Consider the following 25,974-nt stretch of genomic DNA (forward strand, 5'->3'; position numbering starts at 1 on the left):
CCAATGGGGGCTTACCCGCTTACATGGTAGAGCCTTTTCTTGGATCGTACCAATGGGGGCTGACCCACTTACATGGCAGAACCTTGACCTGTATCATACCAACGGGGCTAACCCTCTTACATGATAGAGCTTTAGGTATTTAATACAACACAAGGAGCCTAACGACCAATCCCGATCACCTGACCACACTAACATGTTAGCACTACGATTTGAAAGGGGTCAACTCCTGCACCCTCTTTCAATCGACCAAAAAATGGTATTGTTATGATACAATAAAGTTTTATGCATACTTACCTGGCAGGTATATATAGCTTATCCTCTTGACGCACTGGCAGAATTTCAAAACTCGCGGCAACCGCTAGTACACTGGTAGTTCAGGTGATGGCCACCCCGCTCCCGTGGCGCTGGTACTTGGAACTATTCCCCCCTGTTTTCCCCTCAGATTTTTCTCTGAACCCTGTCTCCTGAGGGGAGGAGGGAGGGTGGGAATTTAATTATATATACCTGCCAGGTAAGTATGCATAAAACTTTATTGTATCATAACAATACCATTTTTATGCATGACACTTACCTGGCAGGTATATATATAGCTGATTGACACATTTGGAGGTGGGTCATAGACAGCAACATCGTCATAATTCAAAAATTAACTAAATTTTTAGAACTATGTATTATGTTCCTTACCTGCTAAGGGTAGCTGGACTTTCGTAGGTCCCTGCCTCTTTAGCCTGCTAAACCTTAGTAGCTTCTCAACTAGGACGTGACCTGTTTGTTGAGAAAGCTAACAATAAGGGCCTGACAACTGGACGTGACCAATTTGTTGACAGAGAACCCTAGCCCTCATTTACCACGGGCATTCATGCTAGGAAAGTTAGTCACCTGAACCACACACACATATAATAAACACTAACCAACAGACTGAGCTGGTCTTAACCTTCTCAGACAACCATAAAAACACTATAACCTAATTAAAATAAAAACCTAGCATGTTATTAGGTTATGGGGTGGAAACTCCTTTGCCCAGTACTGTACCTGAGGATACATACGGGCCTAACGTTTGACAATTATCAAAAGTTGTCTTCACGTCTCTAAGGTATGAGAGGCAAACACAGAGTTTGTCCTCCAATAACGTTGAATCTATAATGTCCTTGAGGGCTAAATTTTTCCTGAATGCTAAGGACGTAGCTACTGCTCTCACCTCATGAGCTTTAACTTTTAATTATACCGAAGCATTCCTCCTGACAAAGCAAATGAGCATCTTTAATGACTTCTCTTACAAAGAAAGCCATTGCGTTTTTAGACATAGGTCTAGTAGGATCTTTAACAGAGCACCACAGAGAACATGAAGTTCCCCTAATGCTTCTTGTTCTTTCTACGTAAAAAACCGTTAAGGCTCTTACTGGGCAAAGAAAACCCTTTCTTGTTGACCTACCAGATCAGCCAGTCCTTCAATCTCAAATGATCTTGGCCATGGATGCGAAGGATTCTCATTCTTTGCTAAGAACTCCTGTTGAAAAGAACAAACTGCTTTGTTGTGCTTCCATCCTATTTGCTTGTCAATAGCTTGCAGCTCGTTAATCCTTTTAGCTGTAGCTAAGGCTACTAAGAAGATAGTTTTCTTCGTTAGCTCTCGCAAAGGCGCACTGCCCATAGGTTCGAACTTATCCGTCTCCAAGAATTTAGAGGAACGACATCCAAATTCCAAGAAGGGGTTCTGCACCGTCGATCCTTCTTTGTATCAAACGATCTGGAGGAGATCTCTAAGATCTGCGTCATTGGACAGGTTTAAACCTCTGTGTCTACACACTGCAGACAACATACACTTATAGCCTCTAATCGTCTGATTAGCCAAACCTAGTTCTTTCTTCAGGTATAGCAGGAAATCTGCAATCTGTGTCACAGAGGTACTGGATGAAGAAATCTTCCGATTCTTACACCATTTACGGAAGTTCTCCCACTTCGACTGGTACACTTGATAGTCGATGGCCTTCGTGCTCTTGCAACTGCCTTCGCTTGCTTCTCTAGAAAACCCCCTCGCTCTGTGAACCACGTTTGGGCCGGCCAGTATGGGGCTATCAGGGTCAGCCTTGTTCCTCGACTTTCCCTGAATTTTTTCATTACCTTTCCTAAAATCTTGAACGGGGGAAAAGCGTACGCATCTAGACCCGTCCAATCTAGTAGGAAGGCATCGACTGCGACTGCAAGAGGGTCCGGGATTGGAGAACAATAGTTCGGTAAAGCTCTTCGTCGCTGCGGTAGCGAAAAGATCCACTACTGGAGTGCCCCAGAGCTTCCACAGTCTCTGGCATACTTGAAGATGCAACATCCACTCCGTGGAAAGCACTTGTCCGTCCCTGCTCAACAGATCCGCCCTGACGTTCTTCTCTCCTGAATGAACCTGGTGAGCAGGGTGCACGTTTTCTCTCTGCGACCAAAGAAGAATCTCCTTCGCCAGGTTGCAAAGGGACAACGAGTGGGTTCCTCCTTGTTTCCGTATACATGCCAGAGCTGTGGTATTGTCCGCGTTGATCTGCACCACTTTGCCGCTGATCCACGGTCTGAACGCTTTCATAGCCAAGAAGATCGCCATCAGTTCCTTCCTGTTTATGTGCCATGCCTTTTCTTCTTCGCTCCAAAGGCCTGACTCCTCCCGAGGGCCCAGCGTCGCTCCCCAGCCTGCGTCTGACGCGTCGGAAAATAATATCCGGTCTGGGTTCCTCTGCTGGAGTGACGTACCCTCTGACAACCTCTCCGGAACTAGCCACCACTTTAGTTCCTCCTTTATCTTCGAAGGAATTGGAAACCGGAAGGAATCTGGTTGCGATCTTCTTGGCCAGACTTCGTTCAGAAAGAACTGTAAGGGCCTCATGTGAAGTCTCCCTAGTGAAATGAACCGCTCTAACGAAGAGAGTGTCCCCAGCAGGCTCATCCACTCTCTCGCTGAGCATTGGTCTTTCCATAGGAATTCTTGCACTTTCCGTATACACATGGTCTGCCTTTCGGGTGACGGAAAAGCCCGAAAAGTCACTGAGGATATCAGAATCCCCAAATAAACTAGTTCCTGAGAGGGGATCAATCGTGACTTTTCCAGGTCACCATCAGACCCAGTTGCTGAGTTAATTCCAATGTTACGTCCGTGTCCTCCAGACATTTGCTGTTTGATTGTGCTCTTATGAGCCAATCGTCGAGGTAGAGAGAGACTCTGACTCCTGCCAGATGAAGCCACTTCGCCACATTCGACATCATTCTTGTAAAAATTTGAGGCGCCGTGCACAGCCCGAAACACAGGGCTTTGAATTGATAAATCCTTCCCTGGATCACGAATCTCAAATATTTCCTGGACCTTGGATGAATTGGAATATGGAAGTACGCATCCTGAAGGTCCAGTGTTACCATCCAGTCCCTGGTCGTACCGCTGCCAGTACTGAATCGTTTTCGTCTCCATCGTAAACTTGGTCTTTTCTACGAACAAGTTTAGCTGGCTTACGTCCAGTACCGGCCTCCAACCTCCTGATGATTTCGGTACTAGAAACAGACGGTTTGTAAAACAACCCTGGGGATTCGTGATCCAGAACCGGTTCTATTGCCCCCTTTTCTATCATGGTGACGACCTGATGACCAAAGAGCCTCTCTCTTCTCTAAAACCGATGTAATGAGCCCCTAGGGCTCTCGGAGCTGTAGCGAGAGGTGGTTTCTTGAGAAAGGGAATCTTGTACCCTTCCTTCGCTACCTTTACGGACCAAGGATCCGCTCCTTTCCTTTGCCAGACTTCCCAGAAGTCTAAAAGTCTGGCCCCCACACACGTCTGGAGGACTTCTGACTCATTGTTTGGTTGAAGTTTTGGCCCCTCTTTTGGTTGGAATTAACTCTTTTCCCTCTAAATGCTGGTCGAGCGAAAGTCCTACCGAAAGGGCTGCTGTGCTGTCTTCGTATCCTTCGTTAGTCTTATTCAGACCTTAGAAGGTAAATACTTCCTTAGCAGATGCATGACGTTAAGAAGATCTGAGTCGCCTTCTGGAGTCCGAGGCGGGGGAGAAGAGAGGAGAGATATGTCCTTAATGATCTCTGAGGGAAGCTGTCCTGACAGAGGAGAGAACATCAACTCCGACTTTTGCGCGTTCGACACTCCTTTAGCAGCGAACGAGCATAAGAGATGTCTTTTCTTCAAGACGCCTGCTGTAAAAATTGAAGCCAATTCATTAGCTCCATCTCTCAAGGCTTTATCCATACAGGACATAATACTTCTCGACAACTCGGATACTGACGACTCTTCCATCTCCGAAGTCCGAGCCAGAGCCCCCAACGACCAGTCAACAGAAAATTAAAACCACCCCTCAAAGGTCCTAAAGATACCTTTGAGTAAATGGTCGAACTCCGACGAAGTCCACCACACTTTGGCTCTGAATGCAAGCATGTCTACGGGAGCTATCCACTATGTTTGGAAAAGTCTCCCTGGGAGGAGGCAGGCACTCCCAGGCCAAGACTTTCCCCCGTAGCATACCAAACACCAGACTTCGAAGCCAACTTGGCCGGAGGAAATACAAAAGAAGTCTTCCCCGACTCTTTCTTCTCCTTTCAACCACTTCATTTACGCGTTGAAAGGGCTTTCTTGGCCGAAATGGACAAAGTCATTTTCAAAACGACGATTTCTTGGCTGTCTTCGTCTTCGAAAATTGCGACAAAGGCGATGGCGGGCCTGAAGGTTGAAAATCTCCTTCAAACAAAGAAAGAAGGCACTCTGTTAGCTTGTAGTCCGAAGAAGGTGCTTCCGTCTTGTCCTCTTCCGCACTCTCCGCAAATTCTTCCTCCTGCGAAGAAATATCTTGAAAACCAAGATCCTGCTGACTCTCCAATTCAGAGTCCTTATGCAGCTCCTGTTTAGAAAGCGAATGCGGCACTGACTCCCTATAAAACTCCTCTCTTCCTTGTCGAGACAATGTTTTGACTTGCTGCCGACGCCTGCGTCCTGCTTCTCCTGAACGCCCCTATGCGTCCCACCATGCGTCCATCACTTCTCCTCTTGCGTCCTGCGTCCTGCACTTCGTCCTTCTTAAGGGACGCACTGCGTCCTGGATCGCGTTGTACGTCCTTCGTTCCTCTTGGAGGACTTAACCGGGTAGAGACGTGTTCCTTACGTCTAACCGAAGGTTGTCGGGCTTCTCCCATTGATTGAACAATCACTGCCAATCTCTGCTGCATGTCCCGCAGCACCTCCTTCGTTTCCGCCTCCTTACGAGACTCCTGATGATGAGGAGATCGAGGACGCACCGGGCTAACACGAAGCGGCGAGCGAACTTCCAACTGACGTGAAACCCTCTTCCTTTTGATAGGGATCATCTCTTCATCCTCCGATGAAAAAATCTCAGGGCTACTCCACCCTTCTTGGTCGAAAGCCCTTTCCTCCTGTGAAGAGGACGGAAAGTATGACCTCTTGAGAGGACGCGATACTTCCGCGAACCGCCTACTCCTTCCCGAGGCTGAACTATCCGAAGAATAACGGCATTCCCAGTTATCGTACCTTTTCTATGGCGTACTGCAGCATCCTGGGACGTACCAACAGGACTGGCCCTGAAGGGACGACTGATCGCAAGTCAACCCCTCTCGCCTCCCTTCGACTGTCGACATGCCTTCTCCCTTGGGTCTGGGAGCTTGACAGAGGTCTAGGTCTAGGAGCACGAGAGAGACGATCAGGCGCCCCCTCCACAACACTGTCACCAAACACTTCCACTTTGTCTGTTAAACGTTTAATTTGGTCTCCCATGGACGCAAGGGCAGCGAACACTTTCACTATTTGTGGATCAGTAGTATCCTCAGATACAGCAACTGGAGCAGGAGAAACCTGGGGGGAAGGTGCTACATCTACATGTGAATGAGCTGGAGAAGACACATGCAAAGATTCATCACCCAAAGGTTTACTCGAAGATCCCGATCTTTCACTCCTAGATACAGATCTTCTAACCCGATCTTTTTCTAATCTCTCCACATACTTCATAAGAGCCTTCCACTCTTTCTCATTCAGACACTGACATTCATTGCACCTATTGTCCACGTCATACAAACTCCCGACACTTCTTACAAATAGTATGTTTATCTACCGATGATTTCGGCAGTCTCACCTTACACCCTTCTTTCACACAAACTCTAAACATACTTCCTGAATCAGACATACTAAACAAGGTCCAAACAAAATGCGATTGCCACTCTAACTTCGTGAATACGATACCAATATCCAAAAAGTCAGATAACGAGCAGGAAATTCTAACAGAGAACCAACAACGATGTTGCCGGTTCGGCTGGCAGAGAAAATCTGAGGAAAACGGGAATAGTACCAAGTACCAGCGCACGGGAGCGGTGGGTTGGCATCAACCTGAACTACCAGTGTACTAGCGGTTGCCGCGAGTTTTGAAATTCTGCCAGTGCGTCAAAGAGGATAAGCTATATATACCTGCCAGGTAAGTGTCATGCATAAAAATGCACCCCAAAACACCATTAAAACCAACTTAATAACTAAAAAGTGGATTGGGTTTCAGCTCCCTGTCCCAGCAACGAATCCGCAGATACGTACGCTCCTAGAGTAAAGCACTTGTCATACGTCACTTGAATGTCTCTCAAGTAATGAGCTGCAAAGACCGAATTGCATCTCCAAAAGGTCGACTCCACTAGAGTCTGTATAGACAAGTTCTTGTGGAATGCCAAAGAGGTAGCGACTGCTCTTACCTCGTGAGCTTTAACTCTAAGGAGGTCCAGTTGTTCTTCTTTACACTGTAAATGGGCTTCCTTGATTACGTCTCTGATGAAGAACGCCTGAGCATTTTTAGAGATCTGCCTTCTGGGATCTCTCACTGAGCACCATAAACTTTCCTTACTCCCCTGTAGTTCGTTCTTCCTTTCTATGTAGAACTTAAGGCTTCTCACTGGGCACAGAGCCCTTTCTAGCTCTGTTCCTACAAGCGAAGAAAGTCCTTTTACTTCGAATGTTCGAGGCCAAGGTTTCGAAGGGTTCTCATTCTTCGCCAAAAACATTGGTTTGAAGGAACAGAACGCCGAGTCAGTTCCTAAAGCCAACCATTATGTTCTAAGGCTTGCTAGCTCACTTACTCTTTTCGCTGAAGCCAGCGCGACCAAGAATAAAGACTTCCTTGTCAGGTCTCTGAACGTAGCCTTACAGGGAGGTTCGAATTTGATGTCATTAAGTACTTGAGGACCACATCTAAGTTCCAATTAGGTGCTCTAATCCCTCTGTTCTTTGACGTCCTCGAGGATCTTATCAGGTCATGCAAATCTTTGTCTTCCCCAATGTTAAGGCCTCTATGCCTGAAGACTGAAGATAGCATACTCTTATAGCCCTTAATTGTAGAGACTACTAAATACATTTCTCCTTCAAATACAGGAGGAAATCGGCTATATCTGTCACAGAGGTACTGGACGAGGATATCTTCTGAGCTCTACACCATCTGCGAAACATCATCCCACTTCGACTGGTATACTCGAATAGTAGATGGTCTTCTCGCTCTTGCGATAGCTTTCGCAGCTTCTCGAGAAAGCCTCTCGTTCTGACAAGTCCTTCGATAGTCTGAAGGCAGTCAAGAGCGAGAGCGGGTAGGTTTTTGTGATACCTGTCAAAGTGGGGTTTGTCTGAGAAGATCGCTCTGTTTGGGAGAGATCTCGGAAAGTCTACCATAATCCCTCAGTACCTCTGTTGTACCAGTTTTGTGAAGGCCAGAACGGGGCTATGAGGGTCAGTTTGGCTCCCTCTGCTGCTGCAAACTTCCTTACCACTTCCGATAATATTTTGAACGGAGGAAAAGCATACCCGTCTATTCCTGCCCAATCGAGGAGAAGGGAGTCCACTGCCATCGCCCTTGGGTCGGCGATCGGGGAGCAGTAACTTCCAGCCTGTTGTTCCAATGGGTGGAAAAAAAGATCTTATTTATTTGATTATCCCCCACAGAGGTTCCAAAGTCTGTTTGCATACTTCCTGATGCAAACGTCCATCTGTAGGAAGTACTTGGTCTCTCCTGCTCAGAAGGTCGGCTCGTACATTTTTGTCCCCTTGGATGAATCTTGTCCGGAGAGTGATTCTTCTCTCTTCTGCCCAAAGCAGTAGTTCCCTTGCTTTCCTGTAAAGGGAGAACGAGTGCGTCCCTCCTTGCTTCTTGATATAAGCTAGGGCTGTTGTGTTGTCCGAATTGATCTGCAGTACTGAACCTGTGATCTGAGCCTCGAAGTGTATGAGGGACAGGTGAATCGCTGCTAACTCTTTCATATTGATGTGCCAGGACACCTGTTCTCCCCTCCAGGTGCCTGACACTTCTCTCGTCCCTAGAGTGGCTCCCCACCCCGCATCTGAGGCGTCGGAGTACAACACTAGCCGAGGGTTCGGAACGTGAAGGGATACTCCTTCGCTGATCCTGCACGGATTCATCCACCAGAGCAGGTCCCTCCTTTATCTCCTTCTGATCTGGAAGGAATCGGACAGATTTTGAGATTTCTGATCCCAACGTTCTCTTAGATAGAACTGTAACGGCCTTAGGTGAAGCCTTCCTAGAGAAATGAACTGTTCCAACGAGGAAAGGGTCCCCAGAAGACTCATCCATTCCCTCGCGGAACATTGTTCTTTCTCTAGGAAGGTTGCTACTTTTTCCAAGCAGCGGTTTTGTCTTTCCTGTGATGGAAAAACCTGAAAACCCCGAGAATCCATCCGAATCCCCAGATAAAACAATGTTCTGCTGGGGAATCAATCTGGGATTTCTCGAGGTTTACCAACAGTCCCAAGGACTGTGTTAACTCCAGTGTCAGTTTTAAGTCCTCCAGACATCTGACTCGCGACTGTGCTCGTATCAGCCAGTCGTCTAGATACAAGGATATCCGAATCCCTTCGAGGTGAAGCCAGTGGGCCACATTTTTCATTAGTCCCGTGAACACTTGGGGGGCTGTTGATAGTCCGAAGCAAAGGGCCCCGAAATTGAAAAAAACTCTTCCTTGAGCCATAAATCTTAGGTATTTCCTGGACGATGGTGTATTGGTAACCGTGAAATAAGCATCCGCAGGTCCAGGGATACCATCCAGTCCCCTGGACGCAGGGCTGCTAACACGAGGCTGTCGTTCTCCATTGTAAACTTCCTTTTTGCTACGAATTCGTTCAGGGCGCTCACGTCCAGAACTGGCCTCCAACCTCCTGAGCTCTTCGGAACTAAGAACAGGCGATTGTAAAACCCCTGGGAAGAGAGATCTCTTACTTCCTCTATGGCTTCCTTGAAAAGCATCTGCTCCACGAGATGTAGAAGGGCTTGTTTCTTGACGGATTCCTTGTAATTTGCTGGGTTTTAACTCCTTGGAGTTTTTCGTTAAGGGAGGTTTTTCCCTGAAGGGGATTAAATATCCTTTCTTTAGGATGGATAGGGACCAGGCATCGGCACCTTTCTGTGCCCAAGTTTCGTCAAAAATCTAGAAGCCTGGCACCCACTTTTATCTGGAGGACCCCCGTCTCACTGGGTTTTGACTAACGGCCTTCGAGAAGACCTTCCTCTCTTCTCCGGTGCGTCTACTTCTAAGAGAAGTTCTTGATGCAGACCTACCTCGAAAGGGCTGCGGAAGGGAACTTTCTCCTTTTTTCGCCAGAGGCACAGCAGGCTTTAGCCTCTTCGCTGACTGAGCCAGCAGGTCCTGTGTGGCTTTTTCTGAAAGCGTCTTAGAGATGTCCCTCACTATGTCCTGAGGAAACAGGTGACTAGAGAGGGGCGCGTATAAAAGGGAGGATCTCTGCAGAGGAGAAACAGATTTCGTTAAGAAGGAGCTAAACACTGCCCTCTTCTTCAAAATACAGGATCCAAAAAGGGATGCCACTTCATTTGAGCCATCCATAACCGCCTTGTCTAGGCAGGTTAAAACACTGCCCAACTCTTCCATGGAAACGAAGTCTGGTTCTTGCGACTTCTTGGCTAAAGCTCCCAAGGCCCAGTCCATGAAGTTAAAGACTTCGAGAGTCTTGAAGAGGCCCTTGATGAGATGATCCACCTCACACATTCCCCAAGAGGCTTTTGCCGAGTGTAGAGAGCGTCTTCTAGACGCATCTACAAGAGCGGAAAAATCCGCATCAGAGGACGAAGGTAGACCCAGGCCCATTGGCTCCTTGGTATCATACCACATCCCTGGTTTCCCTGTCAACTTAGAGGGAGGACAAGAAAATACTGTCTTACCCGCTTCTTTCTTAGCCCTGAGCCAGTTCTCTAGACTCTTCAGAGACTTTCTCATAGAAAGAGTAGGGGTCATCTTAACGAATGAGGAAGCCTTCGACATTTTCGTACTGGATAATAACGATCCTGGCGAAGGGGGATCCGACTGGTGTAGTGAGTCTCCAAACACCTGCAGCAATAGAGAAGCAAGTCTCTTATAGTCTGAAACTCCTGCATCTTTGGTTATCTCTTCATCCGATACTTCTTCCAAAAGTGATGTGGGAGAAGAGGGCTTTTCCTCAACAGGAGACCGATCCTTTGAAGGAAGTCTTTTCCTTTCTTCCTTACTCCTATCATCCTTCCTGTGTGAGTCCTGGAGTTTCTCTATACTCGGACTTCTGATGTGCTCCTTGCGTCTGCTAGGCGAAGGCGCTTGCGTCCCTGAATCAGGCGCCTGTGAGGCGAAGAACGCCTGCTAGGGCCCGAAAGTAGAACATCCTGTTCCTGGCGCCAAGAAGGAGTTTACTCCGTTTGGCGTACGCGTTTTGCGTCCTGGTGAGAGCGCCTAGGCCAAGAAGGCGAGGCGCTTGCGTCCTGGTGAGGCTGCCTGGTCCAAGAAGGAGAGGCATTTGCGTCCTGATGAGGACGCCTAGAAGGCGAAATGCGCCTGCGAGGAGAAAGGAGAACCTTTTGTTCCCGTCGTCCATGAGGGGAGACGTTTGCGTCCCGTTGACTGCGTCTAGCAGGCGAATAACTCCTTTTTCCTTTGCGTCTTTCCGGAGAGGAGCTAGAATCTCTCCTACTCCTCCTAGGAGGAGAAGAAAACTTGTCCAATCTTCGAGGCCTATTCGGCGAAACTCTTGCGTCCTTCGGAAAATGTCTCGAGGACGGACGAGCGCAATCCTTTCTTTCTAGAGGAGCTCTAAATCGAGAGGGACTCTTTCTCTCCCACGGAGCTCTTAGTCGAACGAATTCTCTCACGAGAAATTCGCGAATCAGGCTCCTGATGCTTGCCATGGGAGGCAAACTCTTCTCTAGTCAAACTCCTGGGAGAACTCTTGCTCATAGGGCGTTTCCGATTTTTGTCATATACGACTGAAGAAGGTCTCGCTGGGGACGAAAACCTTTCAGGCGAGGAGCGTCTGCTAACGCCAGGACGCTTACTCTCTGACTCTCTCCTAACGGAACTCTTGATGGGAAGAGAAATGTCTTTCTTCCTAGAAGAGCCCTTCAGCAGAACTCCTACTAAGGAAGGCAGACAACTGCTGTTGGAGTCTACAAGACTTCCTTTGTCTTGTGTGATAAGTCTTCCGAGAGAGTCAGGAGTTCTCATGGCTCTCTTCTACGAGCAGGCGAATAATCCGGAAAGGCTCCGGACTGGAACGTAACGCTTCGCTATTTGGCGTCTTCCAGGATCTCTTAAGAGGACGTGATTTAGCGGAAGAACTCCATCCCCTTCTGGGAGACGAAGAGTCTGAGTCCGAAAAGCACTTCCTCAGGACGCTTTTGCAGTAGCTATCCTTGGCAGCCTGGGAAGCGGCTACAGGATCTGCCGAAGGGACGCCTGACCGTTGGGAATACTCTACATCCCCCTTGCGGCTTTTCGACATTCCTCCTCCCTTGGTCATGGGAGTCTGAAAGAGGTCTAGGCCTAGGAGCAATGCGGAGTCGGTCAGACGCCCCCTCCACTTCACTGGGGACACTGCACAAATCACTGCACACATCACTGCGCTTACCTGTCTCCTTCATCGCTTGCAGTTGCGTTTTCAAGCTGATTATAGAGGCTCTCATTGCAGCCATTTCCGTAGACGCATCTACAGGTTCGCTACTGGGGGAAGGGGCTGAAACCAAACTATGAGCAGGAGAAATACTATGAAAGTTAGGAGCTACTTCCTGTTCATTAGAGCAGGATCTACTTGAGCTTCTGATGGAAGACCCTCCTAACCCACCCTATCTTCTCAAGTTTTTCTTACATAAGAAGCCAAGGTCTTCCATTCCACTTCCGTTAAGTTCTCACATTCCAGACAGGTGTTAGTCTCAGAACAATCATTCCCCCTACATTTTTTACAAACTGTGTGAGGATCCACCGAAGCTTTCGGTAGCCTCACCTTACATACCTCTTTCGCACACACCCTAAATACAGGTGCCACGTCAGACATTTTAAAGAGAATCCAATTCCAAATCCAAAAAAAACAGTCCACTATAAGCGTATGCCAAAACAAAGATCAAAGTACATCACCAAAAGACAAATCGATAATCCTCGGCCAACGAGAAAAGAATTCCAATGCAGGAGGTACCAACAACGATGTTGTTGCTACCGGCGACAGAAAAATTCTGGTTAGAAAACGGGGAATGGTTCCTATTCCCGCCACCCAGCGGCGGGAGTGGGCTGGTCACCTGACCTACCTGTCGCGTGTGCCGCGAGTTTTGAATTCTGTCGGGACGTCAGAGACTATAGCTAACGTATATATCTGCCGGGGAAGTTGCATGTACAAAACTAACCTTTCCTAGAATACTGTGTTCTGACCTAATTACTAATATTATTCAGAAGCTGAATCCTATTCATATGGATCAGTCCCACAGGGGCCAATGACTTGAAATTTAAGCTTTCAGTGAATATGGTGCTCATTAAGAAGTAAAAGAAGTTAAAGGGAATTACAGAAAGATCTCATTTCTTGAAAAGAAAAAATCAATTGATATAGTAAATTAACAGAGAAAAACATATCAAAAGGCAAGGACAAATTCCTAAAATGGCAAAACAGGCGGGTAGTTTAGTTTAGTTGGCCAGGCCGCGCAACATCTTTTGCCCGGCCCATAAACCCTCCGCCAAGGTAAGTAGTTCCGTGACTAACCCGGCCGCACAACAAGCAAATCCATTTAAAAGTGGCCTTTTAGGCAATTTTAGTGGTCAATATGAACACTGCAAAGAGGAAACAATGAGCCTTGTGAAAGAGGAAGACAGTTTTGTGCCCTAAGTCAGGTTAGTGTGGTTCATTTGGCTGGGTCACAACCTTTGTTACTATACTGGGGGGGTCCAGGGGAGCAAAGCCCCCGGCCAGGTTAGGGTACACATCTTTCGCTAAGTCAGGTTAGGTTGGTTCGTTTAGTTAGGTCACAATCATTGTTACCATACTGGGGGGGTCCAGAGGGGCGAAGCTCCCCCGGCCAGGTTAGGCATGCACCTTAAGTTAGGCTAGGTAGGCCATTTTTATAGGATTTTCTATAATCTACTAGGGTAGAACATCACAGCAGGCCAAGCAGGCCACCTACCATCAATGCAAGCCACCCTCCGAAAAAGTACATTATAACGTGTCCTGACACCCGAGATGGGCATCAGTCGCGACTTGTTGTTGGTGAGAAACGGAGCTAAAGACCTCTACTCTCCTTTCGAATAAGTATTTTTCTCCAAAGTTAGAAATTAAGGCCCAAAATTTTAAGATTTTAAACAGAGGGTACTGAAAACGTCTCAAACGTAGTGCAAATCACCACAAACGCGTTCAACATTTTTACTTACAACTCGAGGTATTTAGAAGATTGATGCCATCTCGATGTTTACGGAGTAGCTTGTGTCCAATAAACTAACCATTTCCTGTGATAAATCCGCACACCACTTGTACCCAACCGGACGCTGGAGCACTTTTATCACAACAATCGAAACACGATTTCTCATCAACAACAAGCCAGGCGTAAACAGCTGTTTGGGTAGAGATGACGAGAAGCGTGCTCTTGGCTAATTTTTAAATAAGTAGTAAAACATCAATATTTTACATATTTATGATGATTAATTTGAAAATATTTGTTATTGAAAAAGTAACTCGACTCTGACTCAAATTTAAGTAATTATTTTTCTGAATTAGAACGTTCTTTCAAGTTCTGTATTATGACGTCACGACATCTTGACTTTCGTACCAATTGTAAATAATTGCTATACTCAACTGTCATTGCAGAACAGTTTACCAGTTATTCATGCAGATTGTTATCAGCTATACATGTAATTGTTATAATCGTAATGCGCTTATATATCTTTATTATTTACTTTTTGGATATATGAAGATGTTTTTACTGCTGGATTATCGCCGGTATGTGACGCAATCGTTTTCGGTCCATGGGCCTCTGTCTGTTTTCGCACCATAAGAAATTATGGGGCCGAATTTGCAATGACCAGAAGTCGTTAAAAGAGGAAGTTAGCATTGAGGGGCATTAATGTTTTGACTGAGAAAAAATTCAATAGCTAGCTTGTAAAAGAATACTTGGTTATAAAAACTTGATTGACAACTAAGCAGCATGTCTACTATGGGTTTCAGAGACAGTGCAAGCACGTTTTTGGGCAATACCTATTTCTGTAACGAACACTCGTAACAGAAACGAGATTTTTCTTTAGTGCATTACCCCCAGTGCCGTAATTTATAAGGGTATCGTGAATCACTAATCGTAAAGAATGAACTACACTTGTCCTTATACTAATAGACCAAAACTCCATTATCCAGAAATGGATAGGAACACCCAGTAAACACCAGCTCCACCTCCCCCCCCCACCCTCTCCCCCTCCCTCCCCCACCTCCACCGCCACCCCTGTCCTTCTCCTTCCTTCACCTTCCCTTCTCTCTCTCTGAAAGTTGTTGCAGTTTAAACTTATTTTCTATGATTTTTCCATCTATCTATCTAAATAATAGTAGTTTACATTGGTGGATATATCTAACGATTCACTCGGTTGTTACCTGCCCATTGACCGATATATTTTATACACTGATCCACTCAACTCTCTCTCTCTCTCTCTCTCTCTCTCTCTCTCTCTCTCTCTCTCTGTTTCTTTTATCGGAATTCGAAAAATGAACAAGAAAATATATTTCATACTTGTATAGCATTAATTAAATACTTTCAAGTTTTTAATTCAGTCGTAATGATGAATGTAGGTGCATCTACTAGTGCTCGCAAAATAGTTAAGCAGGACATAGGTATGTAAAATTTAAGAGAGAGAGAGAGAGAGAGAGAGAGAGGGAGAGAGAGAGAGAGAGAGAGAGAGAGAGAGAGAGAGAGGAGAGGCGAGAGAGAGAGAGAGAGAGAGAGGACGGAATAGGAAGGGACATTAAAATACCTGGAAATGAAAATCCCTATAATCCAATAATTATAGCCTCAGGGTGTCTCGAAAACCATTCAAAGGTCTGTCACACAAGTGTAAAGTTGTTTTGAAAAATTTGGCAGACATGTCTCCTCATAGCGTATAGTGTTGCTGATGAATGAGGTTTTTTTTTTTTTTTTTTTTTTTTTTGTGGTTTGTTGTTTATTGTTAATTATTAACCTCCTATATACCCTACATGGTTGGGGGACCCTTTGTGAATGCTGGTTTTGTGTTGGGTAAATATTTTGGAGAGAGGTTGGGAAGGAATCCGTGCGTTCGCTAATTTTCATCACGAAGACATGTTTAAACAATAATAGTCCCTTGATTTATGTTTCATTTTTATGACAATTTGTGTGGTTTATGTATGCTCTAATTTTAGTTTAAAAATATCAAAAAATTTTTCATGCACAACAGTTTATATTGCAGGTAATAAAATATTATAGTTAGTTAGTAATAAACGAACATGGGGGGGTAAATCCCACGTAGGGCAAAGGGATGGGCCCCACTTGCCCCTCACCCGGATAAGGTCATTTCAGCGAGTGAAAATATGGCTCTGGTTTTTTTACTACTAGTCAACTGAACGACTTAAGGTTACAGATTCTTTAGGTAACGAACATTGACCCTCCAAATGGGTATAACGACTATAAAACAAAAACGTTGAAATTGGCAGTGAAATTAGGCTATGTATTGGAAGTATATATACATAAATATTAAAGCAATTTTATCATTATTGCATTACTATGACAACTAGAATTCATGGAAACATTTATAATAATGGAACGGCGTATGTGTGAAGCCTCCACTAATGTGGCAACGATGATTTTGCCATTCTTAGCATGCAAACATTAAAGCATGCAAACATTAAAGGTTACATTTATTTCTGGCATACGATTATTTAAGAAATTCAAAATACTAATAAGACTGAAATCAATGAAAGTGCTAGCAAAAACAAAAAAGCAAAAAAAAAAAAAATGTAGTCGTTCCTCTATGCACTTTTCCGTATTCGTTCCTCTATGGTTTTCGGCAGCCAGATGTACGAAACGTTAGAAACATTTGATTTTATCTACGTTAGAAATATCTGTAATTTTTTCGGGGTAATTTGGTTGCAAAAATGACAATTTGTCGAAAATTGCATTTTTCCTAAACTATACAAAACCTGAGGTCCTTTAACAATAGGAAGTAGCTAGCGGCAGCTGGAACGGTCGTAAGCTTTAGAACAAGGGGAGAACGTAGTTAACTGCTTGTCCGATCGTCGCGCGGCAGGTAAACAAATCACTTTTGCTTTTGGCCCATGCAAAATACGCAGAGTGAGGGGTGGCATGAGGAGGGACTATATGTAAAGGACCTCAGGTTTGTGTATAGTTAAGAAAAATGCAATTTTCGACAAATTGTCATTTGTTCCGATACGTAATACAAAACCATCGGTCCTTTAACAATAGGAAGACTCACTTCTTGGTGGGAGGAATCTGAGTCTTTTGATGAACAGACTGGTGTCGTCCATCCCTGGAATGCCTCCCTGGTCGTAAGAGCGAGGGAGGGATCCAAGCCTCTGTCCGATTGATCGGGGTGTGCACCGCAGGATCAATGGTCAGACCTCTGGGCCGAGTACTAAGAGAGAGGCAAGCGTATCTCTTCGTACCAGCAAGCAAGAACTTGTTCCTGTTTGCAAGAGGCAACATAAAGTATGGGTTTGTCTCAAGCTGGCATCCACTTCCTCCCCCTTGTTGGAGGAAGTGGTGGATATACGCTCCTATCCTAGTGAAAGGGATAGGATGGGGCTTCTGTTTGAGTAGCTCACCTGCATCTTGTCCTTATCCAGCAGGGTGACGACCGTGTCCCTCTAACCACAGGTAGAGGGGAAGAAAAAGATGGGAAGAGGAGCCAGTCACACTCTCATTCACTCATCCATTCTTATGGTCACACCAGGACTCGATGCTGTTCAGCCTGCGAGGGTCTGGGTTCGCTACACAACGTGTTGAGCAGCCACCACGGGTCCCAAGGAAAAAGATCCAAGGACCTGTGGGCAATATCCCGAAGGTAGAAGGAAGGGCATGTGGTCTGGTTGACCAGACCCCTGCCTTCAGTACCTGCGCCACGGAGAAGTTCTTGCGGACAAGGCAGCATCTCCTTCGCATCGAAGGCGGTGAAGTCCATTAGGGAGGGGATTGTGAACGACTCGAACCAATCGTCAGGGACCGAAGGGTTCTGAGTCTTCGCTACGAAGTTCGGTACGAAATCGAGCGTCCACGGATCCCCATCCCCTGGATGCTTGACTTCGCAGGAGAAGTCATGCAGTTCCTCAGAGGAAAAGAAGGAAATAGTCGCATGACCTATCCCTCTCTCTACTTCGGTGATGTCCAGTACCATACTGGTCTGTCCGTTTGCCACGAAGTCTCTCGCATCCCCTCCTATCCCCATGCAGCGAAGTTCTCGGTAGTGGATAGGACACGCGACATCCATGGTGGGTGTCAATGTATGGGTACTGTGACAAGCTATTAAACGAAGTAATGATTGCTCTGTAACAACCGACTAAGTCACAGCGTAGTTTTTCGTAACCTGACTCGGCCGCTCTGACAGCCCCCCCCCGCCGACTGACTGCGTTCGGTAGGAGGCAAGTTGTCAAAAGCATCCGAGAAAGTCACGTGACCTTCGCCTTTAAAGGGTTATGCCGAGAGACCCAAACAAATAATGTATTTGTTTGTCACCAATGCCGGACAGTGAGGTGATGATTCTCTTAAGGCATGTGCCCAACAGGCGAAAGTCAATTGCCTTCTAGAGACCGAGGTCCCTGAAGGTAAAACATCTCATGGTTGTTGAATCTCAGCTAAGGAGAAACAACACTATGTACCGTTGAAGACGAAGGTAGATATTGAAATGCAAACCTAGTCTTCACATATGAATCGAGAGAAGGATTCTCAAGATTCATAACCTGTGCTTACAAATGACTGAAAACGCTAACCGCTATTTCATTGCTGTCCGGTGAGAGTCGTAGTTGCAATGAAAGCGGGGCGTTCTTCAGTAATGAAAACACAGGGTAAAGCCGCCTGAAGAACGCTTCTCATGGCTGAACATTTGGAAGTAGAGCTGTCAGGTCGGAGAGTAGGCGATGTCTTCTGACACATCTCGTAATTCGGTTGAACAATGAACAATTGTACACCTACGAATAAGAGATATTTTGAAGACAAACTCAGATGTCTGCAAATCATTCGCATTATCGCAGTGCATGCAGCGGGAGACTTGTTTACAGACTTCTGTTACCGTGCGGTAAACAGAAAGATGAAAGAGTCCAAGAGATATCTCTGTTGAAAATTCTCGCATGTCGAAGGCGATGGAATCTAGCGTCACAGCAGTAGATGGTCCTTCATTATTGCGAGAATCCCCGTTAATCAGAGACCTAAGTCCATGATTGTTGGGCAGAGATACGGTTCGGTAGTCAATCAAAGCAGGGCAGAGAGAGACATACATGACCGTGCATATCGGAGGCCCAGCTGATACTGAGCTGCTATCAGGCAGTTCAATACGCAGTAGTTGAGCCTGAGCTCTCGTCTGACTCGTCATCCTGAGTTGCCAGTAATCCATTATTCCATGAAGGAATGCGTTCGGCTAGAACTACCGAGCATAAAAGATATGCTCGAGCAATTATATTTAGGCGAAACGAATTTCGGTAAATATAAACGTTGAAATGGTGTTTGTCATGACAAAACCATAAGTATATAAAATTGAAACTGAAAACTCCTGGGAGGTTGCAGGCAACCCCGAGTTGCAGTTCAATTAGAATACTTCTCTTATAAGTCGCAATCCGTAGATTAACTAGGATATGCGCCTACCCCTCGGACAATTCAACTGCTTAGTAGAATCATGTCGCGAGGTTAATATACGTAGTAATATTTGTAGGATTCTGAACAACGATCTCCGTCCTAAATTCTTTCCTTCAAGAAAACAAAATAAGGATTGGAGATCGACCACCTTCGATCTCTATCAAAGAGAGTGAAGGAGAAGTCTTCCTCGAAGGAAAGCTTCAATGGTGAACAGAATACTAAGACGATAGTTCAAGCCAAACTGGATATATTCCCGTCCGATCTTCTCTAGTCCAGGTTGGTCGCCTACTGTGAGATAGTTTCTTCAGCAGCAGTCTTTTTCCCAATGCTAGAAATTCCAGGAATTCGAGCATAGGCGAGGTTCCCGATTATCGTGTATATCGGGGATTCTCGTCTCGCTCACTTTGGACCGTGGTCTCGCTAAGTGTTTTGGAGATCGTAAAACTCGAACACTGAATGCGTTAGAAATTCCGTAGAATTCTCTAAGCAGTCTGCGAAACCCCCACCGAATTCGTCAAACGATATCGGCTGGTGGTCCTCTCGATTCCCGTAGAAATCGAGAATGGGGCAGGATTCCTCCTCAACGACCGGGGCTTACGTCAGGTAGGAGGACCCGAAGGTCCCCCCAGGTAGCGCAGTCCCCGAACGTGGGATCCTACAGAGAAATCTCTGTAGGATCCCTCCCCTTTCCCTCGTAACCGTAAGGAGAGAGGGAATGGGGGAGGAATTGGATAATCGCTCGCCTTCCCAGTGGAACTAGCAGTTGGAGAAGAGTAGGAACAGCCATCGCCTTGCGGCGATGGCCTCTCAGAGTCTGGGAAAACGTATCGTCAGGAGAAAACGTTTTCCCGCGGAGGGTTACGAACTCTACTGTAGGTAAGGGTCTGCCGCCCACTGTTTGAACGTCGTCTGGGTGGGGCTGATCGACACCTGACAGGAGAGAGCCGATACCGTCCTCCGACTCATTCCAGTCCTCGTCGAGGTCGAAACCCTCTCAGGGAGACCGAATGAAGGAGTATTCAACTATGGTGTCGAAGACACGTAGAAACGCCGCTGTCGCAGTAGAGGAGGTGGAAGTAGCATTGATCGACCGGCCAGAACTGAGAGAGACCTTCGTTGTCCGGAGACGAGAACTCTGGTTCGAGACAGAATCAGCAAGTTCCGATCGCGGCAGACCCACCGTCGGTTTGGGTTCCCTCTCGGGCCCCAAAACGACTCGAGCAGAGACGTGGGCTCTGCTGGTGGGAGCGGCAATCCTTCCGCAAGGTCATTATGCTGACGAATCAGCTTAATGACTTCTGCAAATTCCTCTGTATCTCGGGAGTAACCGTGTCTTGCGGAGTAGGACCGTCCAGTCCCTCCAACAAGAACAGATCCCGAGATACTCCTCCTTCAGAAGGAGGAACAGCGGCAGACCCCTGACGGTCGCCTCCAGCTACTTGCGCGTATGTCCTGGTCGGTCCTAGAACCGTGCCTGGTCCATACGGCGTCATAGCGGGATCGCGAGCGGCGCAACTCTCGCGATCACTCATAGGTACCTCGCTCCTCCCGGTGTAGCCCGAGGAGGTTGAAGGTACAGGAGAGGCAGACCTGACGCTCCCCCCTAGCTCGCTGGCAGGACACCAGCGGTGCTTGGAGGGCTGCTGCTGATCGTCCACCCGCAGTGGCGATCGAGCAGCAGGCCTAGCCTTGCGCTCGCCTGGGGCGAGAGGCTCGGCTGAGAACGTTCGACACTGATCTCTAGCGTCAGGCGAGCTGTTGCTGGTTACCGTCTCCGCCCGGTCCCGATGGGAGCGGCGTCAGGTGACCTGCTAGGCTCGTTGTCGCGGTGAGACCGGCGAGCGTCCTCTCGGCGCGTCGAGCCGCTGGTACCGACGACCGCGGGGACCCCTTCCTCGCCTCAACCCGTGGCTGGTCAGCGACCGTCACGTCAACCCGAGCAGCCAGACGTGTCGCTGCGAGAGCGTCCTCTGGCCTAGCGAGAGTCGTCTGTACGACACTCGCCAGTCTTCTGCTCCGCGCTTCGGTCTTGGCGGCGAGCGAGCTCGAGTGAAAAGACTTTGGCTGGACGGGTCTCCCGCAGGAGACCGTCCACTCGGTACTTCTCGCTAACGAGAAGCCGAGGCGGATCCTGGTTTAGCGGCAGAACCGCTAGAACCAGGCGAGGAAGTGCCAGCCGAAGCTGGTACTCTCTGGTCCCCGTCTTCTTCTCCTTGGTAGAAGAAAAGATGGGCCCTGTTCCCGAGGGAGCAGGAGGACCAGCAGAAGAGCTCCCCGAATCGCCGGAGCGAGACGGGCCCTTAGAAGGTCCCGAAGGAGCCTTCTTAGGGGGGAAAACCCGGGTTACCAGCTGGTCGCTGCAAGAGCGGCCGCTGGCCTGGCAAGAGTCACCTGAGCGTCTCTCACCAGCCTTCTGCTCCGTGCCGCGTCTTGGCGCCGAGCGAACTCTGGCGCCGAAACTTGGCTGCACGGTCTCCCGAGGGAGAACGTACACTCGGGATCTCTCGCGAACAAGAGACCGAGCCGGAACCTGGCGTAGCGGCATCGCCGCTAGCACCAGGCGAGGAAGTACCAGAGCTAACCGATACTCCTCTGGTCCCCGTCTATCTCTTCCTTACGGAAGGGGAGACGGGCCCCGCTCCCGAAGGAGCAGGAGGACCAGCAGAAGGACCCCCCGTCCCACCGGGGTGGGACGGGCCCTTAGAATTAGTTCCCGAAGGAGACTTCTTAGGGGGGAAGGCAGCCTCCTTCTTCTTCGGCTTATGGGCCTTAGAAGTCGAAGGGGAAGAGGCAACAGCAGACGATGAAGACGAAGATGACAGCTTCCTCTTCTCCTCTTCCTCGTCAGCTCTCGCAGGACAGTCGTCAGGTCCTCCATCCAGGAGGGAGCCGGGGCAGTTGCCGAAGCAACAGGGCCCGACTGCACCTGTGACTGGGGAAGACACACCGTGGGCAGGACCAGCATGGACAGGCACAGGAATCAGGAGCGACAGGAACAGCAACCAGCTCAGGAGCGGCAGGAACAGCGGCAGCGGTAGACCCAGAAGGGACAGCCAAGCCAACAGCGGGAATCAGCGGCAGGTACGGCAGGCCCAGCGATCGCCTCGTAGAATCATCGGCAGCCAGCGGAACCTGGGTCCTGGCGGCCGGTCCCCGAGGGGCGAGCTGGCTGGAACAGCGGAAGTCTGGGGCAGGCAACTACGAAAAACAGGCGGCGGCGGCAACCCCACCTCGGTACGGCTGCGGCCCTAGTAGCGGCAGACGGCGTCATCGACACAGCATGGGGAGTGTAGACCAGGAGGGGGGGGAGCAGCATAACGCGGCCGTGGTAGTAGTGGAGAACGCCCCAGACCTCGCTAGACGCTGCAGCAGCCCGTGGATGCTAGGCACGCCCTGCCTCCGCGGTGGTCCATACCTGTCCAAGGTCGTCTCCCACTGTGTAGCCCTGCAGTAACATAGATAGATTAGTAAGAGGGGTTCCCTCACGCACGGGGGGAAGACATGCCCCACCCCGAACGCAAGGAAGACCCCAAATACAAAATACAACGAAGAAGCTGAGCGGGGGGCAGGAAGGAAGACGAAGAATCGGATACCAAGGGAGTCGCGGGAGAGCTTTCCGACGACTTCCTGGCAGACGTTCGCTTCCCCTACCCCCGCACAGCAGTGAAAAGTAATATGAAAATGAAACAGAATACTGCCCTTGCGATTCACTTCATAGAACTTAAAGGGGAAAAAGAGTCAATTCCACCCGGGTAAGAACGGAAACTTGATCCAATAATATGATGCTATCATAAAATATATATGAAAATGAAACAGAATACTGCACTTGCGATTTCATTTTCACATAAAAAAAAATCGTAAGGATCAATTCCCGGGTAAGAACGAAAATTGATCCAAATTAAATTTCATGCAAATAAATAAATGAAAATGAAAAGAATATTGCAATTGCGAATCCACTTTCATTGCATTCTATTATACAAAATTAAAAGGCTCGTGCCGAGCGCAATCACACTCTCGGTAACGAACGCACAGGGCAAAAATATAATGAAAAGAGTACTTACATTTTTCAATTACACACCTTTCGCCCAAAAATACATGACTCGGCGCGAGCGCGCCCGCCCTCGGCACCGAGACATAATTCAAGGGTTCAATTCATGAAAAGAGAGGAAATCGCCGCATCTACGGCGATAACTCCATGTTGGTTCATAATTAAGTAATGAAAATGAAAACAGTGTACTTACAGTTTCATTTTCAAGTCAAACAAACCATTAGTAGAAAACACAATAAAAACAAAGCATACGACGATGAAGCGGGCAGAGAGCGATGACGAACACGTCCTTCACACCCGCGGCCGAAAGCAAAAGTGATTTGTTTACCTCCCAGTCGCGCGGCGCCGCGACAATCGGACAAGCAGTTAACTACCGTTCTCCCCTTGTTCGAAGCTTACGACCGTTCCAGCTGCCGCTAGCTACTTCCTATTGTTAAAGGACCGATGGTTTGTATTACGTATCGGAACAAAGGGATAATATACATGAATTAAATCAAAATTTTTAAATAACAATGTAAATTTAAACTAAATAACGAGTAAAGTAAACAGTTTAGGGAATAATAAAACTTTGCAGTTTCGTCGTCTGTCGTCGTCTGCTGTTTGTAATTGTGTTTATGGCGCTCGCGCGCTTAGAAACCCAGGAAACAGCAACGGGTTTTAAAGTGCAATGTGGAGTGAACTGAGACCAAAATGTGTATAATAACAATCAATAAGCACTGTGGAGTTTCAGTTGTGATGGCAGTAAGGATAAAAACCGCCGATTACAAGGTAAGAATGAATTCAGTTCCTACCATAACCCCGGGAATAACAAGTTTCATACTTTCACTAATATAGGCAACAAAATGTTGTTTTATTGTGCTGATTACAACTGCAATCTTGAGTAAGATCAATAAACGTTACATACATACGCTAACATTGTTCAAATGAGTGCTGGGAAGGCTGGGGAAAGATGGTGGCCGTCACTGATGAGAACCGTCCATGAAAAACGTAGCCGCCATATTGGATTTCAAAACTGCCTTGAAAACATATTTTACGAAGAGCTCACATGCTTATTTTAGTTCGTATGGGGCTTTCATATATCACAATATGTTGACGAAACTTCAGTCTTTTAAATGGTATGCTTAGAGTTGCAATTGTTTTCATGTTTCACCAATTAAATATCGAGTGAATAAGACCCGTCTACCGTGATGAGGGTTGGCCTGTTGTGATGTTTCCCCCCTATTACTGCACGTTTTCAAAAATCGTGCTAAAACATATGCGCGCCATCTTGTTTGTATTCGTCCACCAGTTAGGTAGCAGACGATACTCTTGGCCAAATAAACTGTAGGCGCTCCATAGGCTACCAAAAATGGCTTAGCCTGTATCTACTATATGATGATGACGGTTGGTTACGTCAACTGTCTAGGCCTAGCCCCTTTGAAAATAGGCCTAGCCATGGGCATCCTGCTAGGCTAGCACTCTCCAAAGCATTTCCTTTTCTGGATTCTCCATTACTTAGATTAACCTAAATAATAACGACTAACTGGTAAATAAAAAAAAAAAAAATGTCAGTCTCACTTTGCAAATAGGCATAGGCTAGGTACGTAACATAGGCCTAGGCCAGGGTTGCCTTACATTAGCCTATACTCGGAATATCTAAACAGCATGGCCTAAGGCCTAGCCTGGACTAGGACATAAATGAAGATTATGAAAGTTCATATGATTAAGAAGCATTAGATTAAGAAAGGAAAATGATTTAGCCTAAATAGTAGTAGTAATAATAATGATTAAAGTCGTAGGGTTGCTTAAGAAACAACAGGGCTACCGAACAGCAACAACCGATATCACATCACATAAAATGGATATTTTACGTGGAAATCATATTTAAATGACATAATAAATATTATATAACAATATACGACACAAAACGACCGTTATTATATACCTTACTCAGCCAGAAGGTTAATGAAATCGAGCTTTCTGTGGACGACACCAATCAGCTGGAAAAGAGGTTTGTTTATGTTACGGTTCTTGGTGACCCTACATGCTTGACTCTCTGTAAATAGTACCCTTTTTTAGTAATACTTCTCATAAATATTTCAATACAATCATGCTGAAACTTAATTAGATACCAAAATAAAATAATAATATATATATTAAATATACTATATAATTATTAAAAATTATATTTTGACCGTAAATTTATGTATTTTAGTAATTTTTATCAAATTTACCTTCTGATTACTAAGATACATTACTAAAACTATCGTTTTCTTTTTAGGGGTGAAACTCGAAGACCGCAAATGTGACAAAAATAATAAATACCTCCAGTGAACATTCTAGGACATGTGCCCTTCAAAGCCTTATATAAATAAAACGATAAATTAATTAATTAATTAATCCCGGTTTCTGGAATGTGACTGTTGTTTGACATTAGTATTGGTATTACGTCACCTTCGTACAAGAAGTATGCATGCGGCAATTGAAAATATAAATGGCGGATATATGTAAAAAATAAATATATTAAGACAGTATTGAAGATGCGTTTAAGATTATTTGACAGTCATTTCAGATTAGTCAGTTTATCGAGAAGTTTAAAAACATTTTAATGCATACTAAACGGACCATCAGATGACGAACTGCTGTTTTGGATTGCGTAAAGAACCAATGACATTGATAATTATCACCGAGATATTTTAGCTTCTTCTAAATCTCCTTCAAACATCTGGTGCGAAATTGGGTCACGAGTATATACACATGGACTTGCATTGATATTATTTTTATTTGTCAGCTTCTTAAATTCTTAATGCAGATTCACAGAGGTTTCTCAAGACA

At 46.5% G+C, this 25,974-nt stretch overlaps 1 protein-coding gene across 1 annotated transcript in view; it reads right to left on the reverse strand.

Moving 5' to 3' along the window:
* The window catches only part of LOC135210248 (zinc finger protein ZPR1-like), a 147,978-nt gene extending 122,780 nt beyond the window's left edge, over window positions 1–25,198 (reverse strand). The window contains exon 1 of the mRNA XM_064243097.1: window positions 25,085–25,198. The gene's annotated coding sequence lies outside the window, so the exon portion shown is untranslated. The remainder of the gene's footprint in view (window positions 1–25,084) is intronic.
* Window positions 25,199–25,974: the final 776 nt, after the last annotated feature.

Source organism: Macrobrachium nipponense, chromosome 39 (assembly GCF_015104395.2).
Source record: "Macrobrachium nipponense isolate FS-2020 chromosome 39, ASM1510439v2, whole genome shotgun sequence".
Taxonomy (NCBI): domain Eukaryota; kingdom Metazoa; phylum Arthropoda; class Malacostraca; order Decapoda; family Palaemonidae; genus Macrobrachium; species Macrobrachium nipponense.